Source organism: Canis aureus, chromosome 26, assembly GCF_053574225.1.
Source record: "Canis aureus isolate CA01 chromosome 26, VMU_Caureus_v.1.0, whole genome shotgun sequence".
Classification (NCBI taxonomy): domain Eukaryota; kingdom Metazoa; phylum Chordata; class Mammalia; order Carnivora; family Canidae; genus Canis; species Canis aureus.
Window position 1 is genome coordinate 29362588 of NC_135636.1, and position 26376 is coordinate 29388963.

A 26376-nucleotide genomic window follows, 5' to 3' on the forward strand; every position below is an offset into this window, starting at 1 on the left:
ATTCACCATTAGGGGTAACTATGACATCAACTCCTTACTCTGAAGACTGATAAAGAAAAAGAATGAAGCAAACAATTTACTTCTTTTAAGGGTTCATCTTTGGTAAAGAAGGAAATTAGAATGCTAGTTTACATTAGAATGTAATGTATACATTAGAATGCTAGTTAATAAGTGCAGAAGGAATGAATTTTAAAATCACCATTGTGCAACCTCCAATGAAATAAGTGATTGAGGCAAGGATGATCAAGGGGTGCTAAAAATCATGTGGTGAAAATTGCGGAAAACAAGATTCCCAGGGTACTAAAGGATTATTTCACAGATTACTTCCTAATTGCAAAGAGAAAACAAGTATCTTTACAATGGAAAGATATGACAGTCACCAGCTTAACCTGGTGATCAAACTCAGTAACAATTAGAGTAATATATATTTTTTAAGATTTTATTTATTTATTTGAAAGAGAGAGAGCAGGGATCCCTGGGTGGCGCAGCGGTTTGGCGCCTGCCTTTGGCCCGGGGTGCGATCCTGGAGACCCGGGATCGAGACCCATATCAGGCTCCCGGTGCATGGAGCCTGCTTCTCCCTCTGCCTGTGTCTCTGCCTCTCTCTCTCTCTCTCTCTCCGTGACTATCATAAATAAATAAAAATTAAAAAAAAAAAAAAAAGAGAGAGAGAGCATAACCAGGGGGAACAGCAGGCAGAGGGAGACAGAGAGGAAGAAGCAGGCTCTCCATTGAGCAGGGAGCCCAAGACCCCAGGATCATGACCTAAGCCAAAGGCAGATGCTTAACTGACTGCGTCACCCAAGCACCCTGGAGAGTAAGACCTTTTATTTATGCCTCCTGATGTGATGTAACCTTAAGTACCAGTCATCATCTACAATGTATTATCACTCAAAATGCCTAACCTAGATCTAAACATATCTTTAAACTTAATTTCTCCTTTATAGGAAATTCAGGAGATAGAGCAATGAGTACAATTACATGACGAAGTATTCGATTACATGCATGAAGAAATAATCAGATGTAGAATGTGGGATTTGCTACAACAAAAGTGATCTGGTCTCTTCAAAACCCAATTCTCAATTAAAAGACTTCAGAAATATAACCACCAAATCCAATGCATGAATGTTACCTACACACACCTTGAAGAAAACAGCCAGAAAATTTTTAGACAGTGGGGAAAACTGAATGTGAAGTTACAGAAGATTTTAGGGCATTCTGAAAAATGTTCTTGGGTGTGAGTGCCTAGGTGGCTTAGTCAGTTGAGCCTCCAACTCTTGGTTTTGGCTCAGATCATGATCTCAGGGTCTTAAGACTAAGACCCCTGTCAGACTCCCCTTGTTGGGCTCCCTGCTTGGCTAGGAGTCAGCTTGAGATTCTTTCCCTCTGCCCCTGCCCTCACATGCACATGTGCTTGTGTGCACTCTCTAATAAATAAATAAATTTCAAAAACAAACAGCAGTGTCTGTGTGGCTCAGTGGCTCAGGTGGTTAAGCATCTGACTTCCATTCAGGTCATGATCTCAAGGTCCTGAGACTGAGCCCCACGTCAGGCTCTGAGCTCAGCAGGGAGCTTCTCTCTCTCTCTCTCCCTCCCTCCCTCCCTCTGCCCATCCCACCCTCATGCTCACTCTCTCTCTCAAATAAATAAATAAAATCTTAAAACAGAAGTTCTTGAGTGTGGTAATATTATTTGTGATTGTGTAGAAAATGCCCTAATTCTTAGGAGATTCATGGGAAAGTATTTAGGGATAAAGTGTCATAATGTCTGCAACTTATTTTCAAAGTATTCAGCAAAAACAGGTAGCTAGACAGACATGATGCAGATACAGCAAATTATTATCACTGTATTTTTTCTATATGTTTGAAATTTTTCATATTAAAAAGCTGGGGAGGAGGGTATAAATAAATCCTGGGAGGGTATGAATAAATCCTGGGTGCCTGGGTGGCTTAGTTGATTAAGCGTCTGCCTTCAGCTCAGGTCTTAGGTCATGATCTAAGGGTCCCGGGATCCAGTCCCATGTGGTCTGGTCTTTTAACCTCAAGTTCAGCGCCTCTTCCACCATATACTAAATTCTCTTTTTACCAGGGTGATTCCCAGACAATGAACAATTAGCAGAAATACCAAAACCAAGTGATATAGTTTATTTCAGGTCAATACTTGCCCCAAATACTCCAAAATGACTAAAGTCAGAATATCTGAGATCAAATGAGTATATGCCTTGAAAGAACTGCAGTAACTCTCAATTTTGGCTATACATTTGGGAAATTTTTTTTAAAGATTTTATTTATTTATTCATGAGAGACAGAGAGAGAGAGAGAGAGAGAGAGAGAAGCAGAGACACAGGCAGAGGGAGAAGCAGGCTCCAGGTAGGGAGCCAGATGTGGGACTCGATCCCAGGACTCCAGGATCACACCCTGGGCCGAAGGCAGGCACTAAACCACTGAGCCACCCAGGGATCCCCCAATTGGGAAATTTTAAAACATATTTGGGAAAATTTTAAAAATAATGCCTGAGTCATATACTATGTACTGTGGCCTAAGTTTTGGGCATTGAAACAGTGGCCAGCTGACTTTTAATATGTAACCAAAGTTTAAAAACCACACTTTTGATACATTATTTAATTTACTGTATATGAGGAAACTGAGTCAGGTGGGGAATGTGGCTTAAGAATTTGCTCAAAGAGGGCAGCCCGGGTGGCTCAGCGGTTTAGCGCTGCCTTCAACCCAGAGCCTGATCCTGGAGTCCCACGTCAGGCTCCCTGCATGGAGCCTGCTTCTCCCTCTGCCTGTGTCTCTGCCTCTCTCTCTCTCTGTGTTTCTCATGAATAAATAAAATCTTTTAAAAAAGAAAAGACTTAAAAAAAAAAAAGAATTTGCTCGAAAAAGTGACGGAGAAATGAGAGCTTTTTCTTCTGTTGCTTATTAGAAAATTTGATTGTTTCTTTAAATTTGTTATGTAATACAAACCATATTATTTGTGAGAAAATCAAACAAAACATAACTATATAGAATCTAAAAGTGAACTATACCACCCTGTATTCCATCTTGTTTTTTTTTATGTCCTTGGAGTCCCTTTTCTATGTCCTTTCTATGACCTTGGAGTCCCTTAAACCCTTCTTAGCTTCTATGTTATCATTTAGAAAATGATGAGCTAACATTTTCCAGATCTAAGGACACTATAACTATTTTAATCCTTGGCTATTTGACTTCAGTGTTAATCATACTTCCCTGAGGAACTGGAAATCATTTGGTGCAAGGTCTCTAACTCTTTCTTCTTCCACTAGTGGCTGTTGTCCACACTATTCTCATCTCCCTCCTTTCAAAAAGTTAATCTAAGCTGGAAGTTAAAATGGAGGCTACCTAAGAATACCTGGCTCATCTCTATCATTGCCTCCACCCTAATTTTTCAATGGTATTTTCATTGTTATACTTAAGGAAGCAATAAGAGTCAAAGTTATTAACAACACTGGAAATTAGGACTGCGCAGCTCAAAGAATCGTTGGACCCAAAAATTACTTTAATGCCCAAGGCAGGAATGGGACTTGAAATCCAACAGAAGAGCCAGGCAGGAAGGTAACAGATTTTTAACTGACTCCCATATGTGTGGCTCCATCCCTCCAGCTACCTGCTGTAAAACAGCTTTCTCCAGGAGCACCTGGGTGGCTCAGTCAGTTGGGCATTCCACTCTTGGTTTCAGCTCAGGTACTGATCTCAAGGTCGTGAAATTGAACAACCCTGTATCTGCTCCACACTCAGCCCAGTCTGCTGTGATTCTCTCCATCCCTCTCCCTCTGCCCCTCCCTACTCCCTGCGCACATGCATGATCCCCACCCCACCCCCACTCAAATAAATAAATCTCTCAAAAATTTTTAAAAAATAAAACAGCTCTCCAGAGTAAGCAATGGCAGAGATGATACCTACACTCGCATGACAGACCCATTTAGAATAGTTAGCACTATTACATGCCCATGGCTTCCCCTCTCTATTTCAGGTTCTATAACATACAAAGTAGTACACACACATCTTGGAATTTGAAGACAGACACAGGAAGACTTGACCAACCAAAAGCCTTAGGAGCATTACATTCAGGAACCACAGGTATTTGTAGCTTAGGCTTCAAATTATCAAAAACAAATTCTCCTTTCTGAAGTCAAATTACCCAGGCTACAGAAAGGGATATCCCCCACCCCCATTGCTCCTGTCCCCTCAGTCAAATAGGAGGAACATAAATGACTGCTAGACACAAAAAGTATTCCAAAACTATCACTGATTAGTTCTTTAGCTTAACACCTGAAAGGAAAGGCAACTTATAGAGCCAGCAAGCAGCCAGTGAGGTACCTATCTATCTTGTTTATTTGGTAAGTACCAGACCTATACACCCCTATCCTTTTTCAAGGAAGAATAACTGAGGGAAAGGAACATTCCAACACATAAGAGAAACTCTGCACCTGTAATTCAGAAAGTGAATATGTAAGGAGGAACAGGTTAAATTTTAGATATCAACTACATTATTCTCAATAGATTTGATAAAACATTAAAATGAGAGATCAAAGTCCCTAGACAGGAATGAAAAGAAGTAGTTGAGATACAAAAGTGGAAATAATAGAGGGAAAAAGCAAAAGAAAAATAATGTAAAAAAGTAAATATGTCACCTCAGATTTCAGATCTTTACTAAAAGTTATAAGAACAGAATATTTAATTAGATGTATGGGGATGACAATTTGAGAAACTTCCATAATAGAGATGGAAAGGACAAAGTAATGGAAATTATGAAAGAAGATCGATAGAGAACAAATGAACAGAAACAATAATCAAAGCTTTGTTTGTTTGTTTGTTTGTTTGTTTGTTTTTAAGTAGGCTCCATGCCCAACATGGGGCCTGAACTCACAATCCTGAGATCCAGACCACTGAGCCAGCCAGGGGCCCCAATAATCAAAGGTTTTTTAAAAGGGAAATGAATACTTTCCTGAGTCAAAAAATGTTCTGCATCTCTAGCTCAAAAGAGCTCATAAAATACCAGGCAAAATTACTGAAAAGATAATGACAGCTAGATTTTTTTCTAGTCAAACTTTTAGATTTTAAGGATAAAGAAAATGTCCCACAATCAACCCACAAAGCAATAAAGAAGTCATACACAGATGACCAGAAATCAGGCTGACCTTGGATTTCTGCTTCGTAAGATCAGAAGTCAATGGCAAAATAGTAAAGAATTAGGAGTGGAAAATAATGTGATCTAATAATTCTGTCCTCTCCCTGACCAAGCAGTCATTCAGTCTGAAACTAACATAAAGATACTTTAATCAGATACTTTTCATAAAAATATTATCTAATAATAATTAACCAAAAACAAAGACCTTGAGACGGGATGAAATCAGCTAAACATTAAGTCTAAAAAAATTGTTATAAATATGATTAGCATCAATGCTATTTTTTTTAATCATAAACTTCTAATTGTTCAGACAAAATTCTACCTCTTACTGTCCTCCATTCTTTTTCAAACATCTTTCAAACGTTCAGGTACTTAATAGCCTTCAGTTCCTTTCTAATAACCATGGGTTAAATGGGTTTTTCCTATTCAGCTTTACAGCCTCCATGGGAAGACAAATTCTAAGCACAAATGAAGAGTGTGAATTCTGGGCCTTTAATACCCAACATCCAGAAGTGTCTACAAAGGTGCAAGACTAGCCAGCCGTACTACAATTACACAGTCAACAGAAATTGGCCACTTATCGTCGTCTCTACTCCTTTACAGCCATTTTGAATGATTGCTAACCCTAACCCTATTTCTAACTCATAACCCTAACACTACCCTAAATCCTCTAAGTAAGGAATGGAATACTATGCTCCTTATCCTTGACATTTAACTGTATCTATTACTTGGTATTGGGATTTTTTTTCCTTTCTATATTATTTTTCTGTTTATTCAATGCTGCTTACTTATTGAATAAAGAGCACTGAATAAAAGCTATTTTTTAAAAAAATCATTGAAAAGGAAGATCTATAAGATATGAAATAAAAATGAACTATTACTAGTCACCATTATCTTCATCTGAGTACTATGAACAATTCTGCTAATATGTTCAACAATTCTGTTGTTAATTTAATGGGTTAAGTTCTCCTATTAAAGGGTAAAGAGGGGCAGCCCAGGTGGCTCAGCAGTTTAGTGCTGCCTTCAGCACAGGGCCTGATCCTGGAGACCCGGGATCAAGTCCCATGTCAGGCTCCCTGAATGGAGTCTGCTTCTCCTTCTGCCTGTGTCTCTGCCTCTCTCTCTCTCTCTCTCTCTCTTTGTCTCTCATGAATAAATAAATAATTTATAAATAAATAAATAAATAAATAAATAAATAGTAAAGAGTTTTAGACTAGATCAAAGAGCATTTGTGTATTCCAGATACCTCATATAACAGAAACCATATAATAACTCATCTTTGTGACCAGCTTCTTTCACTTCGCATATTTTGAAGGTGTTGGAGCAAGTAACATTTTTTTTAAAGATTTTATTCATTTATTCATGAGAGACAGAGACAGAGACAGAGAGAGAGGTAAAGACACAGGCAGAGGGAGAAGCAGGCTCCATGCAGGGAGCCCGATGTGGGACTGGATCCTGGGACTCCAGGATCACTCCCTAGGCCGAAGGCAGGCACGTAAACCGCTGAGCCACCCAGGGATCCTGCAAGTAACATTTTTAAAATCACCAAACAATATCCCTTACCAAAAAATACCCTATTTATTTATCCATTCACTTTTCAGTTGCTTCCACTTTTCATTATTATGAATAATGTTGCTATGAATATTCGTAATATGAGCTTTTACATGGATATGTTTTCATTTCTCTCGAATATATATATGTATATGGCTATATATTTACAGCTAGGAGTAAAAGTGCTAGGTCATACATTCTATGTTTAACTTTTTGAGGAATTGCCAAACTGTTTACAAAGCAGTTACACCATTTTATACTCCCACCAGCAGTGTACAAGGGTTCAAATTTCTCTGCATCCTCACCAAGACTTGTTATTACCTTTCTGATTATAGCCATCCTAGTGGGTATGAGTGGTATCTCACTGTGATTTTGATTTGCATTTCCCTGGTGCCAAATGGTGTTGAGCATATTTTCGTTTTTATTTGACACTGGCATAATTTGCAGAAATATCTATTCAAATCCTTTGCTAATTTCTGAAATTGGAATATTTGACTATTGAGTTATAAGAGTTCTTGATATATATTTTTTATATTATGTAGTTAACATACAACGTTATATTAGTTTCAGGTGTACAATACAGTGATTCAATAATTCTATACATTACTCAGTGCTCATCAAAATAAGCGTAATCCTCTTCATCTATTTCATCCCCCTCCCCCGTAACCAGCAGTTTGTTTTCTATATTTACGAGTCCAGTTTTTTGTCTTTTTTCCTTTGCTCATTTGTTTTGTCTCTTAAATTCCACATATGAGTGAAATCATATGGTATTGTTTTTCTCTGATTGACTTATTTCACTTAGCACTATACCCTCTAGGTCCATCCATGTTGTTGCAAAAGGCAAGATTTCATTCTTTTTTTTTTTATGGCTGAGTAATATCCTGTTGTGTATATATATCACATCTTCTTTATTCATCTATTTAAAAAAAAAAGATTTATTTATTTGAGAGAGAGAAGAGGTAGGAGGAAGGGCACAGGGAGAGGGAGAGAAAACCTTAAGCAGACTCCATGCTGAGCATGGAGGCCGAGGCAGGGCTCCATTTCATGACCCTGAGATCATGACCTGGGCCAAAACCAAGAGTCAAAAAAAAAAAAAAAAAAAAAACAAGAGTCAGAGGTTTTCTTTGTTTTTTTTGTTTTGTTTTCTTTTGTTTTTGTTTTTTAAGGTTTTATTTATTCATGAGAGACACACAGAGAGAGGCAGAAACAGGCAGAGGGAGAAGCAGGCTCCATGCAGGGAGCCTGATGTGGGACTCAATCCCGGGACTCCAGGATCACGCCCTGAGCCAAAGGCAGACAATCAACCACTGAGCCACCCACCCAGGTGTCCCAAGAGTCAGAGGTTTTAACTGACTGTGCCACTCAGTGCTCCTACCCACTCATCTATTGGTGGACAGTTGGGCTGCTTCCATAATCTTGCTATTGTAAATAATGCTACAATAAACATAGATGTGCACATATCCTTTAGAATTAGTGTTTTCACATTTTTTAGGTAAATACCCAGTAGTGGAATTACTGGATCATATGCTAATTGTTTTTAATATTTTGAGGTGGCTGCACCAATTTGCATTTCTGCCAACAGTGCATGACGGTTCCTTTTTCTCCAGATCCTTTCTGATACTTGTTGTTTCTTGTTTTTTTTTTTTTTTTATTTTAGCCATTCTGACCGGTGAGAGGTGATATCTCATCGTGGTTTTTTGATCTGCATTTCTCTGATGATGAATAACGTTGAGCATCTTTTCACGTGACTGTTGGTCATCTGGATGTCTTCTTTGGAGAAATGTCTATTTATGTCCATTTTTAAACTGGATTATTTGGGGTTTTTTGTGTTGAGCTGTGTAAATTCATTATATATTTTGGATACTAACCTCTTAATCAGATAAGTTGTTTGCAATATCTTCTTCCATTCAGCGGCTATCTTTTTGTTTTGTTGATTGTTTCCTTTGCTGTGCAATAGCTTTTTATTTTGATGTGGTCTAAATAGTTTATTTTTGCTTTTGTTTCCCTTGCCTTAGGAGACATATCTAGAAAAACACTGCCAGAGCTGATACCAGAGAAATTACTGCCTCTGTTCTCTTCCAGGATTTTTATGGCTTCAGGTCTCACATTTAGGTTCTTTACTCCATTTTGAGCTTATTTTTGTGTATGGTGAAAGAAAGTGGTCCAGTTTCAATCTTTTGCATATCACTATCAAGTTTCCCTACCACTGCTTGAAGAAACTTTTTCCCATTGCATATTCCTGCTGCCCCCTTTGTCAGATTAATTGACCATTTAATTGCGGGCTTATTTCTGGGCTCTCTGTTCTGGGCTCTCTGCTTTGTGTCTATTTTTATGCCAGTGTCACACTGTTTTGATTACTATAGTTTCATAGTATCTTGAAATCTGGGATTGTGATATCTCAGGTTTTGTTCTTCTTTTTCAAGACTGCTTTGCCTATTCAAGGTCTTTTGTAGTTCGACACAAATTTTTTTTTTTTTTTAGATTTTATTTATTTATTCATGAGAGACAGAGAGAGAGAGAGAGAGAGAGAGAGGCAGAGACACAGGCAGAGGGAGAAGCAGGCTCTATCAGGGAGCCTGAGGTGGGACTCGATCCCGGGACTCCAGGATCATGCCCCGGGCAGAAGGCAGGCGCCAAACCACTGAGCCATCCAGGTGTCTCAAGGTACTGGATTCTTAAATCAAAATATTTATCCCCCTTTTTATGTATTTATACAAATATTTAGGTAAAAAAAGGTCACAAGTTACAACAGTGGCCAGATCTGCTTTAATTAGCTAAAGCTGTGGTTCCCCAACTTGTCTGTACTTTAGAATCACCTATGGATCTTTAAAAAATTCCAAAACTGGGATGCATAGGTGGCTCAGCGGTTTAGCGCCTGCCTTTGGCCTGATTCTGGAGTCCCGGGATCGAGTCCCACATCGGGCTCCCTGCATCGAGCCTGCTTCTCCCTCTGCCTGTGTCTCTGCCTCTCTTTCTCTTTGTCTCTCTTATGAATAAATAAAACATTTTTAAAAAATTAAAAATTCAAAAACCCAAGTCATAGCCCCAGGCCAATTAAATCACAATAGAGTGAAGAGTAGGGAAGGAAGGGAGACAAAGGCATTGATAATTTGCCAAGTTCCACAGGTGAGTCCAATGTGAAGAGAAGTTTGGAAAATCACTAAGCTAGAGTTTTTATCTGACTGAATAATGTTAAAATTCTTCTTGGTAACAGAGACAGACAAAAGGGAAAACAAAACAAAACCCAAACTGTACGCATTTGCCTTTCTCTGAGTCAGATTGCAAGGTACCATTCCCCCCACCTCCAATGTTATGAATTCTGAAAACATAAGAAAGAGGGCCAGATAATTATTTTTCTTCTTGGGTTTATTCATGCCTCCATTCCCCTCCAGAATCATAGACAACTAAGATATTCACTTTTAATCTTTTCTCAGTGCTTCTCATGAAACCAATAAAGAATTTTACCATATTACATATATTCAACATAACTTAAAAAGACAAAGCTCACTTGTTTTATTAAGAAACTGGTTTTCTAATAAGAGGATCTTATTTAATTCCATTGCCCTCAGTCCAATTCACATGTCAAATGTAGCTTACCAAACTAAAATGCCCCACGGACATTAAAATGATTAAAGATCAGAGATTAAAATGCCTTCTTTTTTAAAAAGTAAATTCTATTTCTAGCTAATTCAATCCTTTTCTTTTTTTTTTCAATACTTTTCTTATAAATTGAAATCTATTTCTTTAATAAAACAAGATTGCATTTGTGTTCTATATAAACAACAGACCTGTTTAAGAACTCTCTGACCACTCTCAGAAAAGATAATAGACGTTCAGTAGGACCCCTCTCCATTCCATCCAGGACCTAGACAGAAAGGGAAAAGAGCAAAGAGGAAGAAGAGAAACATCAGAAGAAAAGACTAAATACGTAAGCCCAATGAACTTGTTTAAAATATATTTTTGTAACTGCCCAAATTCCTATTTTCTACCATTGTTTCTGCTAATTTCACTCTAAAAAGAGTTGTTAAAAGACAAGAGATTATTCATAGTCTTAATCCAGTGGTTTTTAAAAGAGAAAGCTTTCATAATCATTAAGAAAGCTTTTTAAAAATACATCAATAGTGGTTATACAAGTGTGTTCATTATCCTTATGATTTGTGCACTTTGCATTGCATGTGTTATACTTTAGTTAATATTAAAAAACAAATAAATCTCTCTTGGGCAGTACCCCTAAATGATTCTAATGAATGAAGTATGTAGCAGAAACAGTCCCACAGAGGTTACATGATTTGCCCTAGATTATGTATGTTAGCTACAGACTAAGTCCTTCTTGTCATTTTCCTACACTTTTGTTGTAAAACTATAAATGTGCAGATGGTAATATACTTTTTTTTTTTGGTAATATACTTTTTAATTTAACATTTACTCTTCTACTTACACACTGAAAAAATTTTCATCACAAATGACAATGCAAAAACCAAACAAGCAAATAGAAAATATAGATGTCCTGGTTCGCAACCATGCACTATCACAGCTGCTGCACCATCCACAAAAGAAGTTAAATAAAGCCTAATGCCCATGCAATGATTTCCTAACTGCAGAATCTGTTTTTAATAATGTTTTCAATACAAATGTCAAATGATTACTAGTAAAATTAACTGAGTATATCTTGAGAACAGACTAGCGTTATTTTATTAAAATGAAACACAGGGTAACAGAATGGAAAGAAAGCGAGGCTAAGCATAGCAGAGTACATGTGCCTCAAGTTCTAGTTGTAATCTTCCCATACAGTTGGTATGACTGTGGGCAGGATAATATCTCTTTGGATTCCTAAATTATAAAATGAGAGGATGGGGATCCCTGGGTGGCGCAGCGGTTTAGCGCCTGCCTTTGGCCCAGGGCGCGATCCTGGAGACCCGGGATCAAATCCCACGTCAGGCTCCCGGTGCATGGAGCCTGCTTCTCCCTCTGCCTATGTCTCTGCCTCTCTCTCTCTCTCTCTGTGTGACTATCATAAATAAATAAAAATTTACAAAAAGAAAATTTACAAAAAAGAATAAAATAAAATAAAATGAGAGGATGGATCACTAAGCTAGAGCTAAACAGGATCTTGAGTTCCTTCTGTTTAAGAAAACTCAAGGACTATTTACCAAGAAATTTAATTATTCTATCTGCTTTCCCTTTAAACAACGAATATCTCCATTCAAATGTTTGAAATAGATTTGTAATGGGAGTTGGGGGGTGGGCAAAATGGGTGAAGGGGAGTGGGAGGTAGGCACAGGCTTCCAGTTATGGAATGAATAAGTCATGGGGATGAAAGGTACAGCATAAGGAATATAATCAGTGGTATTACAATAAACAGAATTTTATAGTGACAGATAACAGGTACGCTTGCGGTGAACATAGCACAACTTATAGAGTTATCAAATCACTATAGTAGACACCTGAAACTAATGTCACATTGTATGTCAACTATACTTTAAATAAATAAACAGCTTTGTAAAATAAGAATCCCAGAATTCTTCTGGATTCTGTCTCATAAACACAAGCATATCTTCAGCTTGTGCGAAGTGATTTGTTGTCTGGGTGCAAACCTTTCCTTCTGACAGAAGGTTAGTAATAGAGGTGCCTGGCTGGCTCAGTCAGTAGAGCATGTGACTCTTGATCTTGGGGTTTTAATTACAAACCTCATGTTGGGTGTAGAGATTACTTAAAAATAAAATCTTAGGGGTGCCTGGATGGCTCAGTCAGTTAAGCATCTGCCTTCAGCTCGGGTCATGATCTCTAGGTCCTGGGATCGAGCCCCACAGTGGGCTCTCTGCTCACTGACGAGTTGGCTTCTTCTCCCTCTGTGATCTCTCTTGCTCTCACTCAAATAAATAAATAAAATCTTAAAAAAAAAATCTTAAAAAGGACAGCTAGGAATAATATTCTCACTGTGTTACCAAAGAGACTGTTTTTTTGTTTGTTTGTTTTTTCCAAAGAGACTGTTTTGCATGGTTTTTTTTTTTTTAACTTTATATTTTGAAATCATTTCAATCACTCTGGGCTTTTTGGCTAAGATCAAGTGAAATAATTTCAAACTTACAGACCATGAGTTATTATTTTTTGAAAGATTTTATTTTTAAGTAATCTCTATACCCAACATGTGGGATTTGAACTCACAACCCCGAGACCCAGAGTCACATGGTCCACCAACTGAGCCAGCCAGCCACCCCCATGAGTTATTTTTTAAATAGAAAATATGTGCAGAGAAGTCCCTCATAATTTCAAATCCAGAATTTGAATACTTTCAATGGATGCATTTGTTCAACTACCCTTGACTACTTATTATATATCAGTCAGGATAGGTAGGTACTTTCCCGTTTCTGAAGTTACTATATAAGAAACAAAATTTTGTAGAATGAGAAATTTTAAATAACATTTATATGAATGCCTAAATCTGGATATTACACTTGTAGTACTTACAATAAGCGGCCTGTTAACCACATAGCCTTAAATGTTTCAGGATAATGTATAAGGCATTCATAAAGTGTCTAAATAAACAGTTAAACGTGAACTGCCAAAATGATTTGCCATAGCACAACTAAAGATCCAATCTCATCCTTCTTACATCTCATGAATTTCTTTTTTTTTTTTTTTTTTATGAATTTCTTATAAAACTACTACATGCTTCTTGTTTCCAAGTTCAGGGCTCTCAAGGGAAAATTTACGCAAACTTCCAATGAAATCATAGAAACTTAGTACCCTGAAAGAATCCACAAAAAGCTTGTCAAATACATTGTCATTACTGTATTGACAACTGGTTGGTTTTTTGTTTTTTTTTAAGGATTTTTATTTATTTATTCATGAGAGACAGAGAAAGAGAGAGAGAGGCACAGACACAGGCAGAAGCAGGCTCCATGCAGGGAGCCCAACGCGGGACCCGATTGAGGGACTCCATGATCACACCCTGGGTGGGAGGCGGCGCTAAATCACTGAGCCACCCGGGCTGCCCAACACTGGCATTTCAATACAGTAATGACCACTGGTTTGTTCCTGGTAGGAATACTGGACATTTAAGGGATTAGGGAATATTAACATTATTTTTTAAACTTCAATTCTGACATTTTAGTATAAGAAACAAAAGATAAATCTGTGAAATATGAAATTTCAGATTCCTAGAACTACTCTTCCTAACACAAATATAGTTAATTTAACTGAACACAATATAAACCAACAAAATAAGTCAGAGGCTCAAAGAGATTTTCCCCATATTGTTAGATGCCATAAGTGGTGTCTTTCAGCCTACAGACTATTTTGAATTTTACCTGATCACATCTGTCTGTTGGCTTGGACAGTACACAATCTTCCTTCATTCTTTCCATTAGTCAGATGTTTAAGAAAGATATGGAAAGACTGAAGAGAGTTCTGAGAAAAATCATGGAAAAGAGGTGATTTTGAAGAAAAGTTTGAAAGAAAATGAAGAGTGACATAATTACTAATTTGAAATCCATGGAGAGGCCTCTGAATAGAGATCTTAAAGAGCTAATGTATCTCAATGTCGACGAATGACTGACCAAGAGGCGAATAAAATCCTCAGAGTGTGCTGTTGTGGTGTTTTGGCTAGTGCTGTTTTTTACATAAGAGGAATTTCCTGACTGTTCCGGTAAAGTTACTGGCATAGGCAAATGAGGGAGGCTGGGTGTGTTAAATCATCAACCATCTGTTTTGATTTGGGGTGTCTACTTATTCATGATCACCTGATCAGAGAATCTCCCTAAAGCTTGAATTAGCTATCCAAAGCTTGAATCAGTTACCCACCATATTGCAAAATTCTGCAGTGCCATCCTGTTCCCATATACTACCCACTCAGCAACATTTGAATGTCCTAGATCTGCCATCTAGGGCCCTAACAAACTACTCTGGCTTCATCTCCTCACAACTCTTCAACACACCAACAAAACAGACTTCTCACCATTTCATGTTTGCTTTCCTATGTCCATCATGCCCTTGGTTCCTCTCTCCTTAACTCATTGCAATCTTACCCTTCTACTTATTTAATAAATTTTAATTTAATGCCTCTGTAGCACCTCTGTATCATGCCAACTGCTACGAGTTAAACTGTATCCCACAAAAAGATTTATTAAAGTCCTAACCCCTACGATCACAGAATATAACCTGATTTGGAAATAGGATCACTGCAGATATAATTAGTTAATATGTGGTCAGAGTGGAGTAGAGTAGGCCCTTAATCCAATGACTATTGTCTTTTTTTTTTTTTTGTCTTTTTTTTAAAGATTTTATTTATTTATTTTTTTGACAGAGAGAGCACAAGCTGGGGGAGCAGCAGGCAGAGAGAGAGGGAGAAGTAGGCTCCCTGCTGAGCAGAGAGCCAACATGGGGCCGATCCCAGGACCCTGGAATCATGACCTGAGCTGAAGGCAGATGCTTAACCAACTGAGCCACCCAGATGCCCCTGACTGGTTCTTTATAAGAGGGAAATTTGGACACAGAGACACGGAGAGTATTGTGATGATATAGCTGCAAATCAAGAAACACCAACAACTGGGGAACCTGGGTGGCTCAGTCAGTTAGGCAAATGACTTTGACTCAGGTCATGATTTCTTGGGGTCCTGGGACTGAGCCCCATCACTTGTCCCTCTGCCCCTCCCCCAACTCGTTCTTTCTCTCTCTCTCTCTCAAATAAATGAAAATCTTAAAAAAAAAAAAAAAAAAAGGGAAAGAAAACAAAACAAAACAAACAAACCCCAAGAACTGATGGAAGCCAGGAAGAGGCAAGGAAGGATTCCACCCTAAATCCCAGAGAAAACATGGCTCTAATGACACCTTAACTTCAGGTTCTAGTGTCAAGAACCAAAAGAGAATAAATCTTTGTTGTTTTAAGCCACCCAGCTTATGGTAGTTTGTTACAGCAGCCCTAGGAAATATACCACCTTTTCTATAAAGTCTTCTCTGATCTTCCAATTGGTAGTAGTACTCTCTCCCTCTCCTGAATTTCCATAGAATTTCCATAGCACTTATAGTCTCATTTAAAACATTTATGCTCCCCCTCCTTTTATATGTTCACATCACTTTCCCAGATGAATTAGTTTCCTGGAAGGCAGAAACTGATTATTCACCAACTGGATATACCTCTTAACACTGGTAGGCAGTCAATAAATACTATCACAATCACATTTTCCTCCACACTTAATTATTCTGATTACAATGCTTCTGAGTCATTTCCACACACACTAAAGAGTTGAACATAATCTAAAAGAACTCAGCTGAAGGCTCATCTTTTTTAGGAAAATGCCAGATTCAGATTTATATCAATTATATCAATATATTTTACATGGATATGTGCATATATGTATATGCAAATACTGCTATTAATATTCACAATGGGAAAGAATATTTAACAAGTCCATTATTTGGGTTTATTGATCGGTCTCTTATTAAGTCTAGCCAGATGCTGGTTTACCTAAAATCTTCTTACTTATATTAGCATTTGATGGTAAATCACAATGTCTTTGATTTCTCAAAGTGTTTGAACTTTTTAAGTCTGTATTTTATAGAAGGGACACAGTCTTACTTTCATATACTATTTAAAATTATGACCAGGGACTTAACCTAATGAACAATTCTCGTATGTAAAATCCAAAATAGGAATCTGATTCACAAATTTGCAACTATTTTTTTCCTGTGAGAAACTGCTGTTGTCTGGTCTTTAGAAAATATACACAAATGGTACTATAGAACTAATATCCAACAGGTTTGATTTTTTTTTTTAAGATTTTATTTATTCATGAGAGACACAGAGAGAGAGAGCGGCAGAGACACAGGCAGAGGGAGAAGCAAGCTCCATGCAGGGAGCCTGACGTGGGACTCGATCCCGGGACTCCAGGATCACACCCCGGGCTGGGGCTAAATCACTAAGCCACTGGGGCTGCCCCAACAAGTTCAATATTGGTAAAGGTGCCAGTTAATGGGAGCTTTTGTTGCTTTTTTGTGTGCATTGGATTGGGGGGGAGGGGTGGTGGTGGTTGTAGCTGGTTAATGTTAAATACAAACCTAAATATTTATCTTTATTTTTAAATTTTTATTATCTTTTAAAGATTTTGTTTATATATTCATGAGGGACACAGAGAGAGAGAGGCAAAGACAAAGGCCGAGGGAGAAGCAGGCTCCAAGCAAGGAACCCGATGCAGGATTTGATACTGGGACCCCAGCATCACACCCTGAGCCGAAGGCAGGTGCTAAACCGCTGAGCCACCCAGGCAGCCCCCTAAATATCTATTTAAAGTATGAATGCAGGACGCCTGGGTGGCTCCGTGGTTGAGCATCTGCCTTAGACTCAGCGTGATCCTGGTCCTATCCAGGATCAAGTCCTGCATTGGGCTCCCTGCCGCGAGCCTGCTTCTCCCTCTGCCTGTGTCTCTGCCTCTCTGTGTCTCTCATGAATAAATAAATAAAATCTTAAAAAAAAAAAACATAAAGTATGAATACCCTCTGAATTTGGTGATAATATATTTTTTAAATTTTTTATTTATTTATGATAGTCACACACAGAGAGAGAGAGAGGCAGAGAGACATAGGCAGAGGGAGAAGCAGGCTCCATGCACCGGGAGCCGACGTGGGATTTGATCCCGGGTCTCCAGGATCGTGTCCTAGGCCAAAGGCAGGCGCTAAACCGCTGCGCCACCCAGGGTTCCCGAATTTGGTGATAATATTAACAAAGATTTTTCGCCCCAGCTTTACTGAGATATAATCAACTTATAGCATTGTGTTAAAATGTCAATGAGATTGATACACATATACACTGCAAAATTACCACAATAAAGTTAGTTAACACATCCATCACTCCACATAATTACCTTTTTTTTTTCCAGTGTGGCAAGAACATTTAAGATCTACTCTCTCACAACTTTCAAGTATATAATACATTATTGTTAACTATACCTACCATGCTGTACCCTAGATCCTCAGAATTTACTCATCTTAAAACTGGAAGTTTATATGCCTTGACCAACATATCTCCATTTCCCCTACCCACAGGCCCTGGCAACCACCATCCTCTCTGTTTCTATGAGCTTAGCTTTTTAACTGACATAGTTAATATTAACTCATCATTAATAGACTACAATTCTTCACAAGTTAAAGATGTGGTTCCAGGCTTTTGCTTTATAGGGCTTTTATATAAAATATAGCATATCACCAAATTCTAGGGCTGCATTACTCCAACAAAGCCATACTACTCCCTTTATGTATACATCTACCTATGCCTCTAGTCGTTTATTAATTAACTCAGCAAATGATTATTGAGCTCCTAGGCAACTACCTCAGGTCCTTTTTAGAATAAAGTAACGTAGAAAAAGATTAGATTTTAAAAAATAAATGTACCAGACAACACAATAGGTAGACAGCAGAGCTGAAGGAAGGGACAAATAGACACTAGGTCAGCTCTGAAGGAGCACTGATCTAGTGATGAGGAAGAGAGTAAACTAGCTCCATATTTCTTTCTCCTCATGTTGTTCCTACACTTCACTAACAGGCTTACTTTCCTAAGGTACAGATTTCATTATGTTACCATATGGATAAAAACTTTTGATGATTCCTCATTACTTAGTCAATCAAGTCTGAATTTCCCAGTCTGGAACTGAAAAGTATATAAAGTCTTCCCTGATTTACTTTTACAGTATACAGAGCCTAACATAGGTCTTGTAATTAGACTGCCTGGACTCAGATTCTCTCCCTAATAACTGTTAGCTCTTTTCTTCAGTTTATCTGTAAAAAGGTATAAAAATTAGTGCCCTATCTCACTGAGTTGTTGTGAGGATTAAAAGAAATACTACTTAATAAATGCTTGGTAAGTTATCTGGTAAATAATACACATGCAAAAAATATGAGCCACTACTATTATTACTGCTATTGTTGTTCAATCTCCATTTCCAGCCTGAACTCCAACCATAGCTCTATAACAATCCTGTTCTCCAACCAAACTGTACTCTTTACTATCTCCTAAATACATATTGCTACACCATCTTGGTAGCTCCACTCAAAGGCTACCTCTTTCAGGTACCATTCTCTGATATTCTAGCTTCATAACATATTACCTATACCATACATGACAAACTGACTAGAATTAAAAAAAACAAAAAACAATAAACCTGACTAGAATCACCTTTGTATCCTGCAGACTTCTAGCCTGGTAGAAGGGCTACCAGGTAGGGCTCAATAAACGTTTGGCGGAGATCCCTGGGTGGCTCAGCAGTTTTGCGCCTGCCTTTGGCCCGGGGCGCGATCCTGGAGTCCCGGGATCGAGTCCCGCATTGGGCTCCGGCATGGAGCCTGCTTCTCCCTCTGCCTGTGTCTCTGCCTCTGTCTCTCTATGTCTATCATAAATAAATAAATAAATAAATAAATAAATAAATAAATAAATAAATAAATAAATAACTGTTTGGCAAATGAATGAATTCTTGTTTTTCCTTTGTCTCACCCAACCAAGCTCTTGGAAAACAGCTCCACATAACAATTAAAAAGATCTCTTCTGGGATCCCTGGGTGGCTCAGCGGTTTAGCGCCCGCCTTCAGCCCAGGGCATGATCCTGAAGTTCCGGGATGGAATCCCACATCAGGCTCCCTGCATGGAGCCTGCTTCTCCCTCTGCCTGTGTCTCTGCCCCTCTCTCTCTGTGTCTCTCATGAATAAATAAATAAAATGTAAAAAAAAAAAAAAAAAAAAAAAAAGGGCTCTCTTCTATAATGTTTCATAAAAGCTAGCCAGCTAGTTTTCTTTTCTACCATCAATGTGGTAATTTCTAATGTACCCAGCACACAGTAGATGCCTATTCAGTGATTTGAAATTAATTTCATCTCATCTTTTAATTTCAATGATCATTTTATTCATTATGATTAAGAATGGCTCATCCTTAGAAAAAGACTTTGGTTTTTACCTGCCCACAAACTCATCTGTCAATTTCTGACCATCCTGACCCTTACCCCAACATATCATTTACTGGTTCAGGAAACATAATATTTAAAACCTCAGTGAAGTACGAACTAGAAAATCAAATGCCTACAGGGCAATAAAAGTAAATGAGCAAAATAAGGGAGAAATGAAGACTGCAGGGGACTAGAAAACAAACACACATCATATCTAAAAGCTTTAGCTTTTACTCCGTTGCTATGAGAGAATATGAGTTTATTGACAGATCTTTCAAATTTTCAAGGTAAGTCAGAAATCTGTGTAAATTTGAGCCAAACGGAACATGTTGGCAGGTGAAATCCAATCACAGACTCCTGGTTTGCATCCTGTTACAGAAGTTCTCTGCAAAAGAAGAGATGGGGTGAGAGAAGTTCCATCCCAGCAAAGTCTGAGGTAGCAGCTAAAACTGCAGCAACTAAAAGCATCTCCTATAACACTCAGCCTATCTCTCAACCATTCTGTTTTGACCTTAAAACCAAATTAAACAGACAATTGTGTTGAGTACATTGAGCCCCTACTCTGTGCCAGGTGCTGGAAATCAGAAATGAACAACAGTGCTAAATATCAGCTAACATTATTGAGCATTTCCTAGGTGCTACACCATTCCACAGGTTACCTGAATTAACTCACTTAATCCTCACCACCCTATGAGATAAATACTATTTATTATCCTTATTTTAAAAGCTGTTGAAACTTGGGACATCTGGCTGGCTCAGTAGGTAGAACATGAGACTCTTGATCTTGCAGTGGTGAATTCAAGTCCCACGTTGGGCTGACTGGCTAACTATCTAGCTACATACATATATACATATATTCAATATACATACAACACATAAGAGCTAAAGAAACTGAGGCACAAAGAAGTTATGCAACCTGTCCAAGGTCACACAATAAGCAAGCAAGAGAGCTAGAATTAGGACCTTAGACTCCACCAAAACAGCACACAATTTGAAAACAAAGTGTCATTCAATAAATGGTGCTGAGATAATTGGGTATACATTCGAGAAAAAATGAAACTGGACCCTACCTCACATCACACATCAACAGTCCATTCCAGATAGATTAGAGATCTAAACATCAAAGACAAAATAGTGGAGATTCAAGAAGATAGCATAAAGAACAATTCCGAAATCTCGGGGGAAGGAAAGATTGATAGATTTGTGAAAATTCACAACTTCTTTTAACAAAAGAAAAAGAGATTTAAAAAATTGGCAACAAACTCAGAAATTATATCTGTAATACACATAACCAACAAAGGTTACTAATCAGAAAATATAAGGAAATCTTTTGAAAAATACAACCCAAAAGAAAAATGGCACAAGCCTCAGCATGGTCTAAGCTGTGAAAACCTGTCACTACCACAGTTGCCACACAGCAGACCCCAGAACAGACCTTGGCATCACTGACCAATATAAAATATTGAGGGATCTATGTCATACTGCAGATACACAGAAACATAAGGGACCCAGCCAGAAGGACAAAGCCAAGATGGTTATTCTCCATTATATGGGAACTAGATGGCAAACCAGAAGTTGAACATCCAATCTTCAAATGCTGATCAGATTGGCAAGCATCTTTAGTAAAAATCCAGACAGTAAATATTTTCAGCTTTGTGAACTATATCTTCCCTGTGAAACTACTCAACTCTGCCATTGGTAGGGTGAAAGCAGCTAAAGGCAATACATAAATATGCTTGTGTTGCAATAAAACTTTATTTACCTGAATAGGTGGTGGGCCAAATCTGACATGGCCCATAGTTTCTTGACCCTGATATAGATGGTTGTGATTTTCCTACATTCTAGGAATACTTTCCCTGCTTTATGTCTGCTGACACTTACCTGATTTCCTTAAGCAAAAACCACACCACACTTGATAGCTTCACAATGGTTTCCCAATCTATTACTCTACTCCAAAAAACTTCTCCCTTAATATCTGTGAAAATTGTTGCTTCATTTTCCTTTCACCCTTTTTATAACCTCTTTGACAGCCATCATCCCAAACCAAAAATCTAAAATATTCCTTTTCTTTTACCATGTGCAATGGCGATTATCAATACCTGAAAATTCTAACTTTGTTCAAAGCTCACAGCCTCTGTCTTGACTAGGCCCTCGTTATTTCTTCCGTGCTCTCCAATCCACTCTCCATTCAAAGAACATCCATTGGGATCCCTAGGTGGCGCAGCGGTTTAGCGCCTGCCTTTGGCCCAGGGCGTGATCCTGGAGAACCGGGATCGAATCCCACGCCGGGCTCCCGGTGCATGGAGCCTGCTTCTCCCTCTGCCTGTGTCTCTGCCTCTCTCTCTCTCTCTGTGTGACTATCATAAATGAATAATAATAAAAAAAAAACAAAGAACATCCATTTATCACCTAAAACTAAACCAAATCACATACTCTACTCCTTGGAATCCATGAACGCTTCCCTATCAGCTAAAGATTCAGTCCAAACTTCTTAGCAAAGTCCTTTTGCTAAGAAGAAGCCAGGTTCCAAACAAATGTTCATCTCCTCTCTGACCACTTTTCTACACATATATTATGCTCTAGCCACATTCAACTATATTCCCTGAACGTGCATGCCTTTACCTGGAAAGCTCTTTTCTCCCAACTCTATCTGGCAAACTCCTTCACCTTTCGGGATCACCCCTTCACAAAACCTTCCCTGACTCTTAGAACTGAGACATTGCCCACCTCTATGTTTTTACAACCTTTGACACTGCTTTGGCATTCACCATCTTGAACTATCATTGTTTATATGTTCATTTCTCTCATAAGATTGAATATCTAAAGTGAAAAGACCCTTCCTTAAAGACCTTTGAATCCTTAGAGCCTGGCATAATGCTTAGAATATCTTAGTGCACAGTAAATGTCTGCTGAATAGAAGATATGCCTGGTGGTAGGAGTAGGGTTTCTTAACCTGGGGTTCACAGATGGGAATCCACAGACAGAATTCAGAGGGGTCTGTGAACGTGGATAGGAAAAAAACCCCACCTATTTATTTTCACTAACCTCTAACTGAAAGTTACCATTTTCTTCAAATATAAATTGTAGGCAACAAACCACTCTAATATTAGCAGTATCTGTGACAGTAACTGTGTCACAGTTACCACAGATATCTTTACATTATATTACAATTGTTGCTGATATCTCAAAATATTATTTATGTTCACCATGTGTTAAAATTGTAATTATCACACCCATCACTAGATCTGATTTCTTAATGTATTGATAAAGTATATCTATATCACTATTTTATAATTTGTGTATTTTGGTATTTCAATATAATGGTTTTCTCTATAATACAGTGTATTTTGTTTTACTCAATTAAAAATATTATTCTGAGAGGGGTTATTATCATTCTGAGCAGCTTTACTAGATGGCAGAGGGGTCTACTGCACAAAGTCAGGCCTTCTTGCATTAGAAATATCCAGAATAGGGATGCTTGGGTGGCTCAGTTGATTAACCCTCTGTCTGCAGCACAGGTCATGATCTCGCAATTCCAGCATGGAGCCCTACATTGGGCTCCCTGCTCAGCGGGGAGTCTGCTTCTCCTTCTGCCCCTCACCCCACTCTCATGAGCACCCGCGCGCTCTCTCTCAAAATAAATAAATTAAAAAAAAAAAAAAAGATCCAGAACAAATGAATCTTGATGCTGTGTGTGTGGGTGTGTGTGTGTGTGTGTGTGTATATATATATATATATATACACACACACACATATATAGTATAAACGCACTGGATATATATTGAAAATCTTACTTGCTATGTACATTTTCATAACCTTTTTGTTGAAAGTCCTTTTTGATTTTATGGGAGCCTGTAACTACTATTTCATAATATTTCATAGTTTCCCTCAGAATTCTTCCATAACCCATATGAACTCTGAACTCTTCTCTATCTTGATCAAACTTCAATTAAAGTTTGATCAAGATAGAAATCCTGGGTGTGTACCATTGTTCACTGTTATCTTTTTCACTTTTTGGTGTCCCTTTGCTGTAAACCCCTAGAACAGAAGGAGCATCTCTTAAAACTCTAAAAAGTTAGAAGTCAAAAGGGTTCTGAAGATAACTTCTTTGCACAAATGCAGGTAGGCTGGAAATGATCAAATAGCTGGTTACCAGTACTTTTTTTGTATTCCTCTTCAGTCTTTCTACTGACAAACTAATTACCAAAACAAAAACAGAGTAACCGTTCTTTGATATTTGCTGCTATAGCTCTCCTTAACAATTTTCTCAGAGCTAACCAATTCCACTAAGGCGGTGGACCTCCAGAGCCAGGAACTTGTGAGATCTTGAGGAGTCAACTTTATCTGGCTCAGCTAAAATCCTTACACGTTCTGAAGTTGTTCTGTGATCTCTAAGACCCTTGTAGTTTTCATTCACACATTCATTTTTCTACACCATTCTCACTGGCTTCAAAAAAAGCCTTTGCGATGACCTCCCCAGGTGACCCTGCTCTTAAAACAGTGGGCTGTCCCCTTCCTGGGAAGACACCTTGGGTCACCGCCCACAAACAGCCCGGTCCCTCCTTTTAAAGACACACACAAACTCCCTAAGTTGATGGAGGTTCTTTCTTTTTGCCAACCAGTTCCACCCTATGCTGGCCAGCTCCTGCACCCGAACCGCAGCCTCCCTTTTCTCTCTTCTCATCAGTCTTCCTATTTTCCACTGCTCTTCCTAATTGGGAGTGGAACATGCTAGGGGAACATATGTCCTCAGTCTCTTGGGAGTTGGACGACTTGCAATTCGGCCCCGCGACTCAGAGAACCGCTCCAATCTCATACTCGCGCCTGTATCCAAAGGGCCCCCATTTCTAATATTTCTAATCACAGCCTCCCCCCTCCACCCTCCGCGCCTCCACAAAGAACTGTCCCGGCTCTGACAGCCTGAGCGTGGACCCCACGCCCCTTTGGGTCCTGCCGGCCCCGAGGTCCCGAACGTGAGTAGCCTGACTAAACTCCCCGGTCCTGGCCTCCAGCCTCAAGGACCCTGGCCCCAGTTCCGTTTGGACTCAGTGTCCCTTCTCGACCCCCAGCCACGACCCCACGTTCGGCTCCCGCCAGTTCCTCTGGCCTGGAGCGCCACCCCGTGCAGACCCCAGCCGGCCCTGCACTTCCTCAGCGCCCTAGACCCCGCGTCGCGCACCCTCCCCAACCCCGGCCGGCCCCCGCTCCCCGCAGCACCCCCGCCCGCAGGCCCGGGGCCCGCTCCCCAACATGGCGACGGGGACACGAGCGCGGCGGGCGGGGCGGCTCCGGGCCGGGCCCGCACAGGAGCGGTGTTCCACTGCCGGCCGGCGCCATTTTCCCGCGCCGGGCCCGGGCGGCGCCTCCTTCCCGCGGAGCCAGCGGGACCGGGACCCCAGACGCCCGGCGGGCCCACCCCTTACGGGCCCGCGTCGCCGTCACCTCACCTGAGCGCGGCCCCAGCCCTCCCGGGCGGGCCTCGGAGCACCGGCCCGGGCCGTGCGCGCCCGCCGCCCTCCGTGTGTCCGTCAGTCCGTCCTCGCGTGCGTCCGTCTGTCCGGCCGTCGGCGCCCGGCCGCCCGCAGCCCGACCCGGCAGGGCCTCAGGGAGCCGGCGGGGAGGGGGATGGGCCGGACCGGGCTGGGGAGGGAGGGGGAGGGAGGGAGAGAGGGTGGGAGCGCGGGAGGGGGCGGGGCGGGCGGGGGCGGGCCCTGGTCACGTGGCCAAACGTCCCCGAGAGCGCGAGGCGGAGCGCGCGCCCGCTCACTTGCGTGCAGAGCTTAGTGCCCGGGTCGGGAGAGTTTCTGTCTCCTGGAGCCTTAATATCATCAGTGGCTCTTGGCTCCATTTCAGAGTAGTGCACAGCCTTATAGGAGCCCTCTGGCTGAGTGTGCTTGGGCAAGTCAGCGCTCCAAGCCTCAGTTTACATATCTGAAATAAGGGGATAATAATAGTGCTTGCAAAGAGGAAATGAAGACAAGGAAAGCACTTGGCACAATGCCTGACGCATAGTGTCCAATAACGTTAACGGTGATAAAGATAACCTTTAGCCTTTATTATTTGCCTATAAGTCCCTCTCTGCTTTTTCCCATCACCATCATGCTAGTAAGCTCAGTAGGTGCAAGAGAATGTGGCTCCTTCCCTCTCCCCAAATGTCCAGTACTGGAATTGATGTCTGTCGTACAGGCCTGGATTCAGAACTGGCTTTCACTCTTTTTTTTTTAATTAATTAATTAATTAATTTATTTATGATTGTCACAGAGAGAGAGAGAGAGAGAGGCGGAGACACAGGCAGAGGGAGAAGCAGGGTCCATGCACCGGGAGCCCGACGTGGGATTCGATTCCGGGACTCCAGGATCACGCCCTGGGCCAAAGGCAGGCGCCAAACCGCTGCACCACCCAGGGATCCCTGGCTTTCACTCTTGATAGCTATGTGACTTTCTTTGCCTCTGAATCTCGGCTTATTCATCTGTGAAATGGGAGCTAAGAGTCTGTCATGAGCATCACAGAAGAGAGAAGATGAGCCGGTGGGTTGTAAACAACTGGTCAGGCATACTGATCTCATCTCAGAAAAGGAGACTGGAGTCCTTTCATTCCATTGAGCACACACTGTGGGCTTGAACTGGTGCAATAGTGATCCAAGGCCTTTTTACATCTTCCCTGGCTCCCCTTTAATCTTTTCTCCACCCTGCTGTCAGACTAATGTTTCTAAGTCAGAAATTTTATCATGTCTCCCTTCTATTTAAAAC

The 26376-nt window shown here is 40.0% G+C and overlaps 1 protein-coding gene across 9 annotated transcripts in view; it reads right to left on the reverse strand.

The window, feature by feature from the left end:
* The window catches only part of NCOA6 (nuclear receptor coactivator 6), a 93141-nt gene extending 67867 nt beyond the window's left edge, over positions 1-25274 (reverse strand). For 5 of the 9 annotated variants that reach the window (XM_077872829.1, XM_077872832.1, XM_077872831.1 and 2 more), the window contains exon 1: positions 25075-25271. The gene's annotated coding sequence lies outside the window, so the exon portion shown is untranslated. Of the gene's footprint in view, positions 1-10490; positions 10506-25074 lie in introns of those variants that run through there. The other 4 variants (XM_077872834.1, XM_077872833.1, XM_077872835.1 and 1 more) reach the window with 3 other exon arrangements.
* Positions 25275-26376: the final 1102 nt, after the last annotated feature.